The following is a 16,139-nucleotide window of genomic DNA, read 5'->3' on the forward strand; positions in this document are numbered from 1 at the left end:
TAAAGAAGGAATTCTCCCCAGAACATTCCAGAAGGAATGAGGCTCTGCTATAATTATGATTTTAACTTATTTGCGAGACTTATTTGAGAACTAGTGACCTCCAGCATGCCAAAGGAACACATCTGTGTTGTTTGAAGTCACTAACTTTGCAATCCCATGTGGCGCTAGTGGTAAAGTACCCACCTGCCACTGCAGGAGACTAAAGAGACCTGGGTTTGATCCCTGAGTTGGGAAGATTCCTCTGGAGGAGGGCACAGCAGCTCACTCCAGTATTCTTGCCTGGAGAATCCCATGCACAGAGGAACCTGGTGGGTTATGGCCCATGAGGTCACAAAGAGTCGGACACGACTGAGCGACTTAGCACCCTCCACAGTCAGGAAACAAGCACAAGAGGATATAGGACATTCCAGGCCAAATCAAGAAAGCCAAAGGCTCTAGGACCAGCTGGTCACCTCAGAGCCCAAGAACCTCCTGTTAGTTGAGGCTGATTTAGATACGTAGCTGTGTCCTTCAGGAGCATCCCTGGGTCTCAGCTATGTTTCTCCAAACTCCTCTCATGCCTTCCTGGAACCAGCAGAAAGTGATGTCTATCTGTGAGCTCTGGAGTGGGGCAGGACCCATAACTCACTGGCAAATGCTTAAGTACTGGCTTTCCAGGGGGAAAAAAAATGTGTGCATATATGTACGTATATATGTTTATGTTTGTTATAAATTTTACTGAATAGTTTGTAGCAAACAACCCACAAATGATGTTACAAGTCTCTACTGTAAATTCCATGAAACTCTAGCTTCAGTATAAGTCAGATTTCTTGCAAAATCCATTGTCAGTTTTCAAATTTGATTGCCAACCGCAGAGGCAGGTGAGCAGGTGGCAAAGGATCGCTTGATTGAAATCTGACTTAGCAAGGAATTTGGCTCACATCATTGACAAACAACTCTAGTTCTGACCGTAATTTTGGTTGATATTTTCATTTACGTTAACGAGTAATACAAAAGTGAACTAGCAGAGACAGCTATCAAAACTTGACTCACTCAACAATGATGGGAGTAACTTCCTTGCTGAAGGAGATAATAGCTTTCAAGTATGGATAGAATATTTCCTCCACGTTTTGTGCTGTTCACAATGCAACAGCCACAGACAAGACACAGATTGGAGGTTAATTTGCATTATTAACATTTTCCCAACCACTTGCTTAAGTCTAGACAATCAACGAAACAATATAACAAGGGCTGATTTCCAGAGTGTAAATACTCCCACCATCGATGATTTAGAGCTATGAAGTGACATTGCTGAAATGGAGTTGGGCAGAGATGTGCACCTTTGAAGTGTTTCTACTATCCTGATGCAACCGACACAGACAGCCCACAGACACAGAGCATAGTAAAGTGTAGTCAAATAGTAAGTGATGGCTTTAAAGCAATTATTTTCTTTGTTTTTTATATAATTTGTTTAATCACGATGTGTGAAAATTTTAATTTAAAACAATTGTATTAATTTATTTTTAATTATTTTTGGGCAATGCCACGCAACATGTGGGATGTTTTCCCCAACCAGGGATCAAACCCATGCCCCTTGCGCCGAGTCCTAACCACCAGACCACCGGGGAAGTACCATGAAATTTTTGATTTTTAATAACGTTAATAAGGAGCCTATACAATTCCTGAAAATTTCTGATGAGCTTTCCCAAGCAGCTCTTACACGAACTTAGAGGAAGAAGCCAAAGGGGGTTTAACATTAGCACCGTTTCTTTTTCTTCTTCTTTGCTAAAGTGTGACAAGTGAAATGACAAGATGTTTAAAGGGTGCACGGTGGTGCTTTGATGTATGTCTACACTGTGAAAGGGTTCCTCGCGTCTACTTAACTAGCATCCATCACAGTGTATATTTATCGTGAGAGAGAATATTAAAGCTCTACACTCTTAGGATATTTCAGTTATAATAATGCTATCAACTGCAGTCACCTTGTTTCGCATTAGATCCTCAGACCTGATTCATCTTACAGCTAAAAGTTTGTACCTTTTACCCACTCCTCCCACCTCCCAGCCCCTGGCCACTACTTTCACCGATTCTTTGTGAAGTACCTTGTTTTCCCATAAAATACATTTAAGGTTTGTAATTATTAGATGATACAACTGTTTATTTTAATATAAAAATTGCTTTTCTGAAAATTTAGTGAAATGAAATCTTAACAAAATTGAATATCATAATGAAGAATATTATTCTAGTCTTCCAACTACACAAATTAAAATTAAATTAAATCCACAGTGATGAGATACCACTTCACACCCACTGGGGTGACTCATCAAAAAAAACAAACAAACAGAAAATAAGTGTTGGTGAGCATGTGAAGAAGCTGGGATCTTTGTGTGTTACTGATGGGAATACAAAATGGGGGAGTCTCTGCGGAAATTAACATGGTGAGACCTTACAATACATAGGATTATCCTATGATCCAGAAATTTCACTTCTGTGTGTGCACCCAAAGAGATATTTGTACATCCACGTTCATAGCAGCTTTATCCCCAACAGCCAACATGGGGGACCAAACTCCCTGTTATAAATGGATAAACAAAGGTGTATATCCATGTAGTGGAGTATTATCCCACCTTTAAAAGGAAGGTGGGACATATGCCCCAATATGCATGAGTTTTGAGAACATCATACCGAGTTAAATAAGCCAGTCACAAAAGGACAAATACTGTATGATTCTGCTTATATGAGATTCCTAGAGAAGTCAAGTTCATAGAGACAGAAAGTAGAATGGGGGTTACCAGGGGCTGGAGAGAGGGGGAAATGGTGGGGGATGATTGTTTAACAGGGGCTTGCCTTGTGACTCAGACAGTAAAGAGTCTGCCTGCAATGAAGGAGACCTGGGTTTGTTCCCTGGGTTGGGAAGATTCTCCTGGAATCTTGCCTCAAGAATTCCATGGACAGAGGAACCTGGCAGGCTACAGTCCATGGATTCGCAAAGAGCAAATTCACAACTGAGCGACTAACACTTTCACTTTTTCACTTTTGTTGTTTAATGGTGGCAGAGTTTCACTTTGTGAAGATGAAAAAGTTCTATTCGTGGTTGCCCAACCATATGAATGTACTTCATGCAAAAGAACTGTGCCTTTACAAATCTACAGTTGTCAGGACTTCCCTGGTGGTCCAGGGGTTGAGAGTCCGCTTGCCGGTGCAGCGGACATGGGTTTAATTCCTGGTCCAGGAGGATCCCACACGCTGGGGACCTGCTAAGCTCACGCACTACAACAAATGAGCCCTCCAGCTGCAATGACTGAACCCATGTGCATAGGGTTTCTATGCTATTCTAACCCACCGGTTTCTCTATGCTCCACAGCAAGAGAAACCAGCGCAAAGAGAAGTCCACGTACCCCAATTGAAGAGCAGCCCCTGCTTGCTACAACTAGAGAAAGCCCGTGCACAGCAACGAAGACCAGCACAGCAGAAAATCAATTAACTAATTTCTAAAAACCTGTAGTTCTGATGGTGTATAGTTCTAATGGCATAGTACACCTTTACGATGGTTAAAATACTAAATTTTACCCTGTGTCATCTCAGCACACCAGAGGCAGGTAGGAAGTACCCACTGTCAGATGCTGTCCAGGGGGCTGAATTCCTGCTTCTGCAGTTACCCCCTAGGGGCTGGGGCCCGTCCTCTGAGTGGGGTCCTGGTTAGAGTTGCCCCCATTTAGCAAACAACAATACTGAACACCCAGATCAATTTGAATTTCAGATAAACAACAAATGTTTTTTTTTTTTCTTTTTAGCAGAAGATTGCTCCATGTAATATTCGGGGCAAACTTGTACTCTTTAAAATGCTGTTTCTTTGAAATTCAGATCTATCATTCTGTATTTTAATCTGCCAACCCCAGCTGGACTTCTGTCCAGTGTGACCCTTTCCTCTATCACCCTGTTCACCAAAGGGGCCTGACTGCCCCCAAAGCCTCGTGTGAGGGCACAGCTGACCGTACAAGACCTGCCCTGTGCTGGGTGGTGGTCAGCTACCTGCATGTGTGTGTTAGTTGCTCAGTTGTGTCTGATTCTTTGTGAGCCCATGGACTATGGCCTGCCAGGCTCCTCTATCCATGGAGTTCTCCAGGCAAGAATACTGGAGTGGGTTTCCATTTCCTTCTCCAGGGGATCTTCCTGATCCAGGGATCAAACCCAGCTCTCCCGCATTGAAGGCAGGTTCTCTACTGTCTGAGCCACCAGGGAAGCCCCTGGCCCCTCCTGAAGTCCAGCTTGGCTTCCAAGGCAGCCTGGGTTCCCCGGGAGTTCAGGGTCTCCAGCGTGCCTGCATTGTAGAATCACCGGACACTTGGTGCCACCCCAGGGGTTTGGATTGAATTGGTCTGAGTGAGGCAGGAGATAGATGGGCTCCAGGCCGGACATGTACAACTGGCCTCCTGTTCACACTTCCTGGGGTAACAAAAGGATGGGCTCCAGGCCGGACATTGACTACCAGCTCCCTATCTACATTTCCTGAGGCAAAAGACAAATGGGCTCCAGGCTACATATTTATGACCAGACTCCTGACTACATTTCAAAATCTGCGTGGATATAAGAAACAACAACAGGAATAGGGCGGACAACCGGACACTGGACATTTTCTGGCAGGAACAGAGAGGGGCTAGACCCTGTTGGAAGATCAAGAGGTCATACATTTCCCATCCTTGGGGCAAGACAGACACTGCATATGTGCAAGAAGACTTCACAGGGTCAAAAAGGCAGAGGATGCGAGTAAGTGTTGGTCTTCTCCTCCCATCTGCCTCTGCGACGAAGTCCATCTTGACCAAGGTTTGTGCATGCGCCCAGTGGACGGTCCTGAGGCAGGGCAGCCAGGGAATCAAAATGGGACGATTGGCCACGAAGAAGACCAAGAACCAGAAGACTGCCCCCTTATAAAGGACTTAAACTTTCCAAAGGCGACTCTCTCACAGAGTTCACCCAAGCTTCTTTCTCCATATACTCTGCTTTTCTAATAAATATTTTCTTTCCCTCAATACCTTCTGTCTCCTTGTCAGATTCCTCCTTTCAAGGTAGACAAGGACTAGGGACTTAGATTGCAGCACTGGCCTCTGAGGTCTTGCGGTTAGGGTTCATGGTTTCCACCCAGATGACCAGGGTTTGATTCTGGGTCAAGGAACTACGGTCTTGCTTTTAGCCGTTGCTCACTGCAAACTACTGCTCACTGCTACATGCATCGAAAACCATGGAGACAGCCCTGACGAAGCTGGCCAGGGGCTTCACCGTGCAGTCTGATCTGAGGCCTGCCCCCTCAGAGGCTGCCCTGACTCAGGGACCCTCTCTGAGAAGCAGCCTTGGAGTGAGCAGCAGGGTGCCTGGCTGTGGCCGCTGGGCTCGGGATCAGTGGGCCTGTGTTACAGTCCTGCCTCTGTCAGTGTCTAGCCATGGGGCCCAGAACGTTGCCTCTGCCCTCTGAACGTCTGCTCTTTCCTCTCTCCCTCAAAAGGCTGTTGTGAATGTCAGTCAAAATGGTGGCCTTCAAACCGGTCTCTGGACAAGCATTGCCTGGGGATGGTTAGGCATAAATTCTCCTTCACCCGGATGCGTTGTAAAGCAGGACCTCAGGGTGAGGAGGAGCAGCAGTCTATTTTTAATAAGCCCTCCCAATGACTCAGATGCATGCCCAACCACAGATATAAGGTAACAATTGTCAAGAGCAAGAAGTAAAAAGATGAATAAAGGAAAGCTAGTTATAAGCCTCCAGGACCGACTCCTGAATCCTGGACTTCCACCTCTTAGTTCCAGGAGCCCTGACTTGAGACTCCCCTCCTCTGCCTGTGGGAGGCCCAGGCTGCTGATCACCATGCCACAAGGTCCAGGGTTCTTCCCTCCCTGGCCCGGGGTGCTCACCTGCAACCTCGGAGACATTAAAGCTCCGGCAGGCTCCTGCCTCTCTCCCTGGCTCCAGGCCCTTGAGCCTGCACCTGTGCACAGGGCAGGGTCCCTGTTGCCCTCTCCCCCCAGGCCCCCAAGTCGAGAACCTTCTGCTACAGCAGTGCTTCACAGATTCCAGGTTCCACAAACTGCTCCAGAATCTGGAATTGGGGCACAATTCAGGGAAAAACTTTTAATTTCCCTCTGATTCTTTTAACCCTGCAAACTGTCATCTGCTTGAAACACACACACAAAATTGTAAAGTGATTGCTGATTATGGGCTAGGACAGAAATAATACACATTTTCTTACTTTGGCTAAGTTAAAATAGCTTCCATCGTAGCATGGGGCTTTGGAATCACAGAAACCCAGGTGCTCAGCCCAGATTGGCTGGACCAGTTGATTTCTCTGAGCCTCAATTTTCTCTGCTCAAATAAAAGTAATAATTGCCATTATGATGATGAGGACAATAGCAGAGTTTGTAAGTGCTTTATCCTTACAGCCGCCCTCGGAGGTAGGACCATGGTTTGCCAACTTGAAAACTCATTAGAATCACCTAGAGGTCGCGAAGAGTCGGACACGACTGAAGTAACTTAGCAGCAGCAGGGAGATTTTTGCAACCATATTCCCAGGCTACATGGGACCAAAAGAACCCTGGGGGGCCGGGCCATCTGCATTGTTCCAACTCCCCCATCATTCCAACGTACAACCAATTCAAAGAGCAGGTGGCCCAGTGGACAGCCCAGATTGCCGCCCACTGAGCCCAGGGCCCCTTCTTTGGGAAGTAGAAGGGACCACTCTCCTTTAGGGACTCCCTTTTCAGATATACTCATCTCAGGTTGACAAAGGCACTTTTGGGGCTTGGTCTTCAAAAAAGGTGGGGTTACATAAACTTCTGCAAAGGGATCTGCAAAGGGATCAACCCAAGTTGATATATGGCGGCTTTAAAAACTATTAACTTCATTTAAGAGAAAAAAAAATGAATTTTTGGTTAAGTTTACAACTACGACAGAGCAAGGCTGTGTCGTTAATGGGAAGCAGATGGGGGGCCTCTTTGTAGATTGCCTGAGCACAAATCCATCCGCCTTCCCGCGCCTTTCCACCTACACACGCGCAGGATGGCTCCATCCCCCAGGCGCCGGTCCAGCCGGTTGCGGGTGCAGAGCCACTGGCTCTGGGGCCTCCACCTGCCTCCATTCCCTCATCATCTCAAACATCTGCCACCCTGAGCCTGCCTTGTGTCCTCTGGACCTGGCGAAGCCGTTAGTCACCGTATCATCTGGCGATGTCACAAACGCCTGCCTGCTTTGCTCATCCCAGCTGGTCCTCGGGCTCAGGGGGCTGAGGGGCGGGGTGGGCTCCAAGGTCCCCCGCCCACAAGCCGGGACCCTGCGTGACGGCCCTTTGGCGCAGGCCAGGGTCAAGTGGTGGGGCAGAGGCCACAGCCCTGATGCTGGCTTTTGCCTTACTTTGTGGGGCCTTGGCTCTCTCTGGGTCTCCACAGTCTCCCTTCCCATGAGGCCTGGAAGACCAGGGCGGGGAACCTGCAGGGTTTGTCCCTGCCCCAGGGCTTTTGCACTTGCCCTGGTCTCCTCAGTAGAGGCGCCTCCCCCCAGATCCCTGCCAAGCGGCTCACGCTTCCTTATTTGGGTCTCTGGTCTTCCGTTGACACACACCGCCCCCCATCCCCACCCCCATCTATCCTTCCTCTTTCCTGATGACTTTTAATATCGCATCAACTTGTCATTTTATTTCAAACCATGCCTGCGTGTGTGCTAACTCGATTAGGTAGTGCCTGACTCTGTGCAACCCTATGGACTGTAGCCCGCCAGTGGAGGCCACGTCTTCCACCTCTGCTGCCCTTTCTCAGACCTTCCTGGAAGCCACTGAAAACCCTGCTAATCTGGGGCAGGGGGACGGAGTGGGCGGCGGGGGGGGCGGTGGGCGGGGAGGGGGGTGCCACCAAATGGGTGGACCTTGCGTTTCCCTTTTCTTCAGACATTGCCCATGGAGTCTCTGACAGATGAACAGACCCCAGGTAAGCCTGGCTCTCTGGAGTTTTCCAAACCACACAGCACACAAGTTTCCAAGGTCACTGTGCCTGCTGGGGAGGCATCAGTGCCAGCAGGGGTCCAGGCAGCCCCTAGGGTGGCAAAAGTCCACAATGAGCTTGTGCTCAGTCAGTGCTGGGGGTGGGGGAGTAGGGGAGAGGGGTGGGGGAGGACCAGGAGGGTGAACCATGGACCCTTCAGATTCTGACCCTTCTGCCCCCCTGTCCTTCCCCATCATCAGAGTTCAGGAGCAAGATCAAGAGGCAGGGGGCCATGACCACAACTATGGGGGCAGGAACCCAGGCTGCCTTTATTTTCCTGGAGGAATCCTGCCCTTGGCAAGACTCCCCCACCAGGAACTCAGCAACTGTCTTCTTACTGTTGGGGTACAGGTACTTTGCCAACAAAGGTCCCTATAGTCAGAACTATGGTTTTTCTATTAGTCATGTATGGATGTGAGACTTGGACAGTAAAGAAGACTGAGCACTGAAGAGTTGATGCTTTTGAACTGTGGTGTTGGAGAAGACTTTTGAGAGTCCCCTGGACTGCGAGGAGATCAAACCAGTCAATCCTAAAGGAAATCAACCCTGAATATTCACTGGAAGGACTGAAGCTGTGTTGAAGCTGAAGCTGAAGCTCCAATACTTTGGCAACCTGATGCAGAGCTGACTCACTGGAAAAGACCCTGTTGCTGGGAGAGATTGAAGACAAGAGAAGGGGACAACAGAGGATGATATGGTGGTTGGATGGCATCACTGACTCAATGGACATGAGTTTGAGCAAACTCTGGGAGACAGTGAAGGACAGGGAAGCCTGTCGTGCTGCAGTCTATGGGATCGTAGCGAGTCCAACACAACTGAGCAACTGAATAACTGTCTGAAACCCAGAGAAAGTTCTAGAGGAAATACCACTCTCTGACCAGAGGAGGGTGCTATTGCCTCACAAATAAGTTGCCCAAGGTGGTGGCTGGAAAAAATCTCTATCTGCGGTCCAAGAACGAGAAATTTCCATCCACAGGCAGCTGGAACAGGGAGTCCTGACAGCCTCAGCCTTTCTCCTACTGGCCAGGAAAGGCCCCCTCCAGACCCTCACAGGCTGGGGAGAAGTGGGGGAGAGTTACCAAAGCTTGGGAATGCAAGTCAATGTGCCCCCGCCTTGAGTTATCACAAACTTCTACAATGTGTCACAGGGTAGCAACACCTGACCCTGTGCTAAATGCTTTCCAGACATTTCCTGGACTCCCTGCAGTCACCCCAGTGGGTGGACAGGGTGGTCTCTGCATTGCAGAACCTCAAAATATCTGTCTCTTGCCCAAGACCTGGGGTGTCCAGGCAGAAAGAGAGTGGCCTTCAGACCCGGGTCTTTGTGGCTCCAGAGTGGTCGATGGGCCTCTGCACTCCCTTAACAGTGTTTGGGGGCCGTGGGGCCTCAAGCTTCAGATGGCATTTCTGCACACTGACTGCCTGTCTCTGTGCAGGGGAGTAGGTGTCTGGCCTCCCCATTTGGGGATGTGGTGCTGGCTGGATCTGGAAGTTCGAGTCCTGGTTCGTCCTCCCTCTCCTGGCTGGGCTGCAGAAACTTCATGTCCAAGCAGCCCTGGAGGGGGTCTGGCATGCACAGAACTCCTGGAGAAGTTTCCATGAAACAATCATCTCCAGCCAGATGTTCTCGGTTTTTAAGCCACAGTTTTTTTTTGTTTGTTTTTTTTTTTTTAACCTAAGAGGAACCGATTTCCCCATTTTTCAGGAGGGGAAGAACAGAAGGGAAGAAGCCGAGCTCAGGCCACCTGGTTGACACTGCAGCCCAGGACAGGAGGCCAAGGCCTGGGCCCCCGCCGTCCGCTGAGCCAGCAATCAGCAACGCTCCGGCCGTCCATCAGGCAGGGGAGGACAGGAGGCGAAAGATGTGTTTTCTTTGCGCATTTATGTGTTAAAAAAAGAGAGAGCACGGCATGGAAAATGGACAAGGCGGCCGTGAGCACGCTTCCTCCCACGCCTGGGTTTATGGAAACACAGACGTCAATTCAATGTCCACAAAAGCGGACTTTTTTTTCCCCAACGTGGACAGTTCTGCCAGTTCATCTAGTCCATTTCTCGGGGCCACTCTGAGTTTCTGTCAATAAAGCTGATGAGGACCACTTGCAAATATTGAACGTTGTTAGGGAAAATATGTTCGTCTGCCGCCAACTGGAATCCGCTGGGCACACTGAGATCCTGGGGGCTTCAGATTACTCTGGAGATGGAGGGTGGCGGGGGGGAGTTCTAAATGTTCTAAATGGCTTGACATCTGCCCAGTGGTGCCCGCTGGACTCCAAGAGGGCTGGTCCTCAGGAAGGTTTGGCCTGTGTCTGGATCCTGAGGAGGTGGACAAAATAGCGGCCCCTCAGCCCCTCAGCCTCTGAATTCCCAGGGCAGGGTCTGCCCCACACACTTGAAGGGGATGCAGACTTTCAAGGGATGCATATTCTGGAGGCTTCTCTTGGCTTCACCAGCTTTCTGGATGCTTTCTGCAGCTGCAGAGCCAACCAGCAGGGGGACCTTCTCTCTGGGAGGCCTCTGTCTGCTCTGCTGGCCGTTCGCAGGGGGTGATCTTCTCTGCCCCCAGGCCTCATCCAGCCTGCCTGGGGCTTCTTCCCATGGTTGTTCCCTAACTTCAAGAGAGAGGGCTTCTTCTGGGCCCTTCTCAGGGTCTTCCAAATCAGTAAAGGTTTTCTCCCTTCTTTGGGGGGCTGTGTAATGTGACAGGGTATCCAGGGGGTCTCAACCCCAGGGGGAGCAGGGCTTCTCTCCCAGGGCTATTTGACAACTCTGCAGACATTTTGGTTGTCACAGCTAGGAAGGGGGGGCCACTGGTGTCTAGTGGGCCGAGAACAGGGATACTGCTAAACGTCCTACAACTGACAGGACACCCCACAGCAGAGAATCACCCGGCCCTGAACATCAATATTCCCAGGGTCGAGAGATGCAGCCATAACCCACTCAACCCGCTCCCTAGTGATGGACATCCATGTTGTTCCAAATATTTTTGCTGTTAGCAACATTGCTGCCATAACTGCTTTCACACGTAGGCTCCTCTGCTGTGGGTGAATGTAACCAGTGATGCAGACAGTCCGGTACCATTTGGGCACCAAGAACGAAGGCAGAACACACCTCTATCCTGATAAGACACCTCTGGAAGGTGACACAAGGAAAGTGCTTGCTTGGGACAGGGGGAGCGGCCCCCTTGGGCTCTTCCGACACACTGGACCCCCTGTGGTCCTTTCAGATCCAAGGAGGACTAGAAGTGTGGGGGAGGGGAGCAGAAGGATCCAGAGGACCAGGCCTGCATCCTGAGGGCAGATACGGCTCTTGCCCCGATAATTTGCGTGACTCACAGTGGTCGCCCAGCGCTCCATCCTGCCCCTCACGTCTGAAGAAAGAGGTTGCAGTGGGTAACCTGGCCTGGTCCTGGGTGGCCTGCCTCCCCTCCATCTCCATCTCCTCCTGGTTCCCAGTGCTCTCCCCTCTGCTCCTGGGGACCTGAACTGCCCCACCTGGGCTGGCAGGTGTCCCTCGGGCGGTTCCCTCCACTCTTTGGACACTCTTTGCCTACTCTGCCTTTAGGGCTCAACTCCTGAAAAATCGCCTGGGTGTGATCCCAACCACAGAGCGCTGGCCTTGACCATCTCCTCCTGGCCCAGCCCTCCTTAAGGCACTACAGCTGCGGTCTATTCCCAGGATGGAACCCAGTCTGAATTTTTTCTTGCTCCTCTTCAGGCCGTGAGAGTCTCATGCAAAGAAACTTTTTCTCTTGTTCATGGCTCCTTTCCCAGTGCCTCTGTGGTGCCTGGTCCCTAACAGGGTTAGTTGCATTCTAACCCTGGCTCTGACCCTGACCTTAACTGATCTTAGGACATATAAGTGAATGAATGAATTAGTGAAAGAGTGAACAGATAAGAAATGGAGAGCTGGGGATAAACAGGCTGGACATCATGCCACGGTTTTACCCTTCCTTTCTCCCATGTGATCTTGACAGCATCCATGAACAATATTAGTCTATTTTATAAATGAAGACACCGAGGCCCGAGGTGGCTTAGCTTGGCCTCTGAATTGTAAAACCAGTAAGGAGCCTTTTCCCACCTGAGCCCTCTGACTCCACAGTCAGTTGCCTTTTATGACCACCAGGGGGCGCACCGCCTGTGTACAAATGCTTCCCATCTTGTGTGAGGCAAAACCATAAATTCATCCCTTCCCTCCCCGGCTGAACGTTTATTCCAGCTCTGTCTGAGCAGAACTGTGTCCTCGGGAGGGAAAGGGGATCCAGATGTCCCCATGCCAAGAGCAATAATCATCTCCTAGGAAATTTGAAAAATGCTCTAAGTGTCACTCTGTTGTCCGCGGTTTTGGGCTCCGGTATGGCTGGTCCGCTTGCCCAGGGCCCAGACTGGCCCCTGATGCGATGCACCGGGATCTCACAAGTGGTGATGGAGGAGGGGCCCCTTGGTAACTCTCAGCAGCTTTGCTGTTGGCACTTTGGGGAGTAACTGATTTGTTTTGTATTTCAGATTTTGTTGTCACTTGAAATCTTAGCTATTTCAGAGGAGGAGAAATGGCAAGTACGCAGTGAGCTTTGCTTATTCAAAAAGAGGAAGGAGAGAGAGAGGGGGAAAAGCATAAGATATTAAGCTGAACAGGTGTTGAAGCTGATGTTTGAGGGGCTAAAAAAGCCTGAATCTGAGAGGGAGCTAACAGTCCCTCCTGATACCCCAGTGGAAGGAATTTTTACTTAGCATGTAGTTTTAAACCTTGATAATCAAACCCTGGTGCCTGACAGCTGTGTTACCCACAGCCAACTTTTTAATTTCTCTCTGCCAGGTTACTCATTCTTGAAACGTGTGTGTTCTTTACACCCCAGGGGAATATTTTGTTTTCCAAACTTCCAGAAAGCTGTTTGAATAGAAAAACAGGGATCTCTGCACCAGGCCATCGAAAGCTTTTTAAATGAAAGTAGAAGCAGCAGTGGTAGCCAGAGGAACAGGGACCAGAGTTACGTGGAAGGTTTTCTAATCATCTATGGATGCGTCTGAGGTTTTCTGACCACCACAGGGTTACTGAAGATGCTCACACAATCTTTTTCCAGATCAGTTCCTTATTTTCGATGATGCATCTCAATGAGGAATTTATGCATCTCTCCATATGCCCCTTTGTCAATTAATTTATTCGGTGTGAATTGAATCGAGTAGTGTTCATTACGTGTAGCATGTTCTCCAGGGCGAGGAAGTGATTTTCCTAAGACCATCCAGACTGGTCCAGTAAGGGGTGCCACTTCATCTAGTATCTCATCCCAGGGAATTCACACCAGACCTCTTCATCCTTGTCTTCAAAAGGGACAGTCCAGCCCAGGGTGGGGTCTAGGTCCTCAGACCCTGTCTAGGTCCTCAGCCTCCTCCCACACCAACCAGGGAGGTTGTCCTCACCTCCACTTTCTCCCTCTTCCAGCCCAGCACAGGTGACGTTGATGCTGGGGAGAAGCACCTGCCCCGCACTGCCCTCCTGGGCTCTCATCAGAGGATGAGATGTGGGAGGTGGGGGCAGCCAGTCCAGTGGTCTCTTGCCAAAACTTCTAACACCTGCTCATCTCTCCCCTTCCTGGTCTGACCTTCACACCGCCTGGACTGAGCACTGATCAGTGAGACATCCTGCCCCAGTGTACAGCCTCTGTGACAGCTCAAGCCACAGCACCAGATCCTATCAGCACGGTTTTCTGGGCTTCAGCTCCTCCTTGTCTCCCACTTCTCAGCTCACTGGAGCCAGCTCCTCGCCCCAGGGTGGCCTCTGGGCTCTGTGCTCTGTCATGCGGGCTGACACTTCTTCATTGGAGCCAGATGCCTCCTCCAGCTCTGAGCTGTCCCCACCCTCTTCCTCTGCACCCACCACCCCTCCTTTGGGTCCCTGCACCACCACCTCCCTTTTGTTGCTCTCTTGACAAATGCTTGTTTCTTGTCGTCACTCTCCTTGCCACGTGCTGAGCTCCACAAAGATCCGAGACACCCCTGTTACTGTTCCCCCCGTCTCAGCAAGGATGTCACACCCAGGAGGAGCCCAGCAGATGCGAGCTTCTAAAGGAAGGAACAAAAGTTCACTGCTTGTTTCTTCACGTTTTGACCCTGTGGAGACAGACGTGTGCAACGCCATGCATTTATCTGAGAGTTATAATCTCGTTTGTTCCAATTGTTGTGGGAATGACATGTTTTTAAAATGACATCATTGACCCCATTTTTCATGGCCCTGTTGTCCTTCAGAATTTATTGCAGGGGCTTCCCAGGAAGCTTCATAAATGCTCCATGTCTCTGTGGATGTAAGCTGGGTCCCTCTCAGAGAGAAAAGGACAATCTGTTTTTCACTTTCCTTTTCAACAAAACATTGTTCTTTTGTTTGTTTGCCAGATACTAGTTGAAGTGTAAGAACAAATTTTAATCAGCAGTATAAATATATTTTTACACTCTTTATTTTATATTGGAGCGTAGCTGATTAAACAGACCATTGTTAATGGCAGTAACGAGAAGCACTATTATAGCACCTCATTTAATTCACTTAATAATCACTAAATACAAAGACACTGATTTACTATTATCTTCATTTTATAAATAAGGAGTTGGAGGCACAGAGAGGTTAAGCAACTTGTTGAATGTCACACAGTCGATACATGTAAGGAGCTGGGACTCTGTTTGCAATCTGCTTTATATTCTATGCTTTGCTCGCACATTGCCTATGAACTTTGAGTTTCTCAGTGACCTGGAAAGCGTGTGGAGTAGGGGTGGTCATCACCATGTTACAGCCGAAGAAACAGAGGTTCAGAGAAGTGCAGCAGTGTAGCCAAGATCACACAGCATTGTTGGCCAAGTCAGGTTTAAACCCAGGTCTGTCTACTTCTTGGCCAAGCTCGCTCAGTTTTGGGGTCACGCCTGGGGGGCATAGGTGTGCAGTGTGTGCATGGGTTCATGTGTGAGAGCCAAACCTGCCTCGAAAAGATTTGAGGTTAGGTCTCACCTAACGGGAGACCCCAGTCTGCTTGTGTGATGCTTTAGTGGTTTCATTTGGAAAATGTTGCTGTCCGTGAGCTATTTTAAGGCATTTTTAAGAGTCCCTAGTACAGGATGCAACACGACTCTTACTCACATTCAATAAAACGTAATTTCCCAACTGGCTGTAAGGGATTAAAGAAAAAACACAGTAAATCACAAACAGGAGATCCTCAAGAGTTAACGAAGTTCTGACTTTAGGACTCGGAATGCCAAGACGCTGGGCATTGGAGCAGGCACAATGTAACCCAGGTTTCTTTTCCTAACTCCTTTAGAGGCAGGCGCTTAATTAGACTTTTAAAATACGATGACTCCTGCGTATATCTCTGAAGATAGACTTCAATTGAGTCTGTTACTTTTATTATAAGTATTACTGTTTTCATGACCACGTGGTCTAAAAATAACGGTGCCATGTCCTGACCTGTGTGTTGGCGCTGACTGCATTTCCTTCAGGGTCAGAGTTCAGGGTTCAGGTGGTGGGTCCTCAGGGAGAGTTTCAGCCCTAGTAGAATGACATTTTTATGAAGAGCAGGCAAAACAAGTGATCACAGTTGGAGGGCAATTTGGGGTTTTTCAAATCTATGTTAATAGCATACATTTTCAAGTTGATAGTGTATTCAATTAAAGGACCCAAGGAGAAGACGATGAAGACCAAATAGGGCATTTTGTTTTGTTTTTCATTTTGTCCTCCTTCAACTCATGTTCCCTGGAAGTGCAGACTAGGGTGGTCTTTCAAGCAGAAAGTAAGCCGGGGATGGGGTCTGCGGGGCCAGACTCCACAGCCACCAGAAGGAAGACCTTTGCTCTCGTAACACAGACAGTATTTTTCCACTACCCGCAGCTACACGCTGTTGTTAGGTCACGCTCAGACCACACCAGTGAGCCCATAAGCCCCACTTTCCATTTCCTCCCATTTTCTGTCTCATCTTTTTGGAAGTTAAGAGAGAAAGGGCTTTTGGTAAAGCCCTTTGTTATTCCTAAAGTCTGTGATCTTTGTTGATGGCACTCGCCTTCTGAGACTCAGGATTCTGTCATTTTCAACATTTGGCAGAGATACAAAAAGCAAAGAAATCAATATTGCCATGGAGACTATCATTTCTGAGCCAGACTTAATTATGAATT

Source organism: Bos javanicus, chromosome 13 (assembly GCF_032452875.1).
Source record: "Bos javanicus breed banteng chromosome 13, ARS-OSU_banteng_1.0, whole genome shotgun sequence".
Lineage (NCBI taxonomy): Eukaryota > Metazoa > Chordata > Mammalia > Artiodactyla > Bovidae > Bos > Bos javanicus.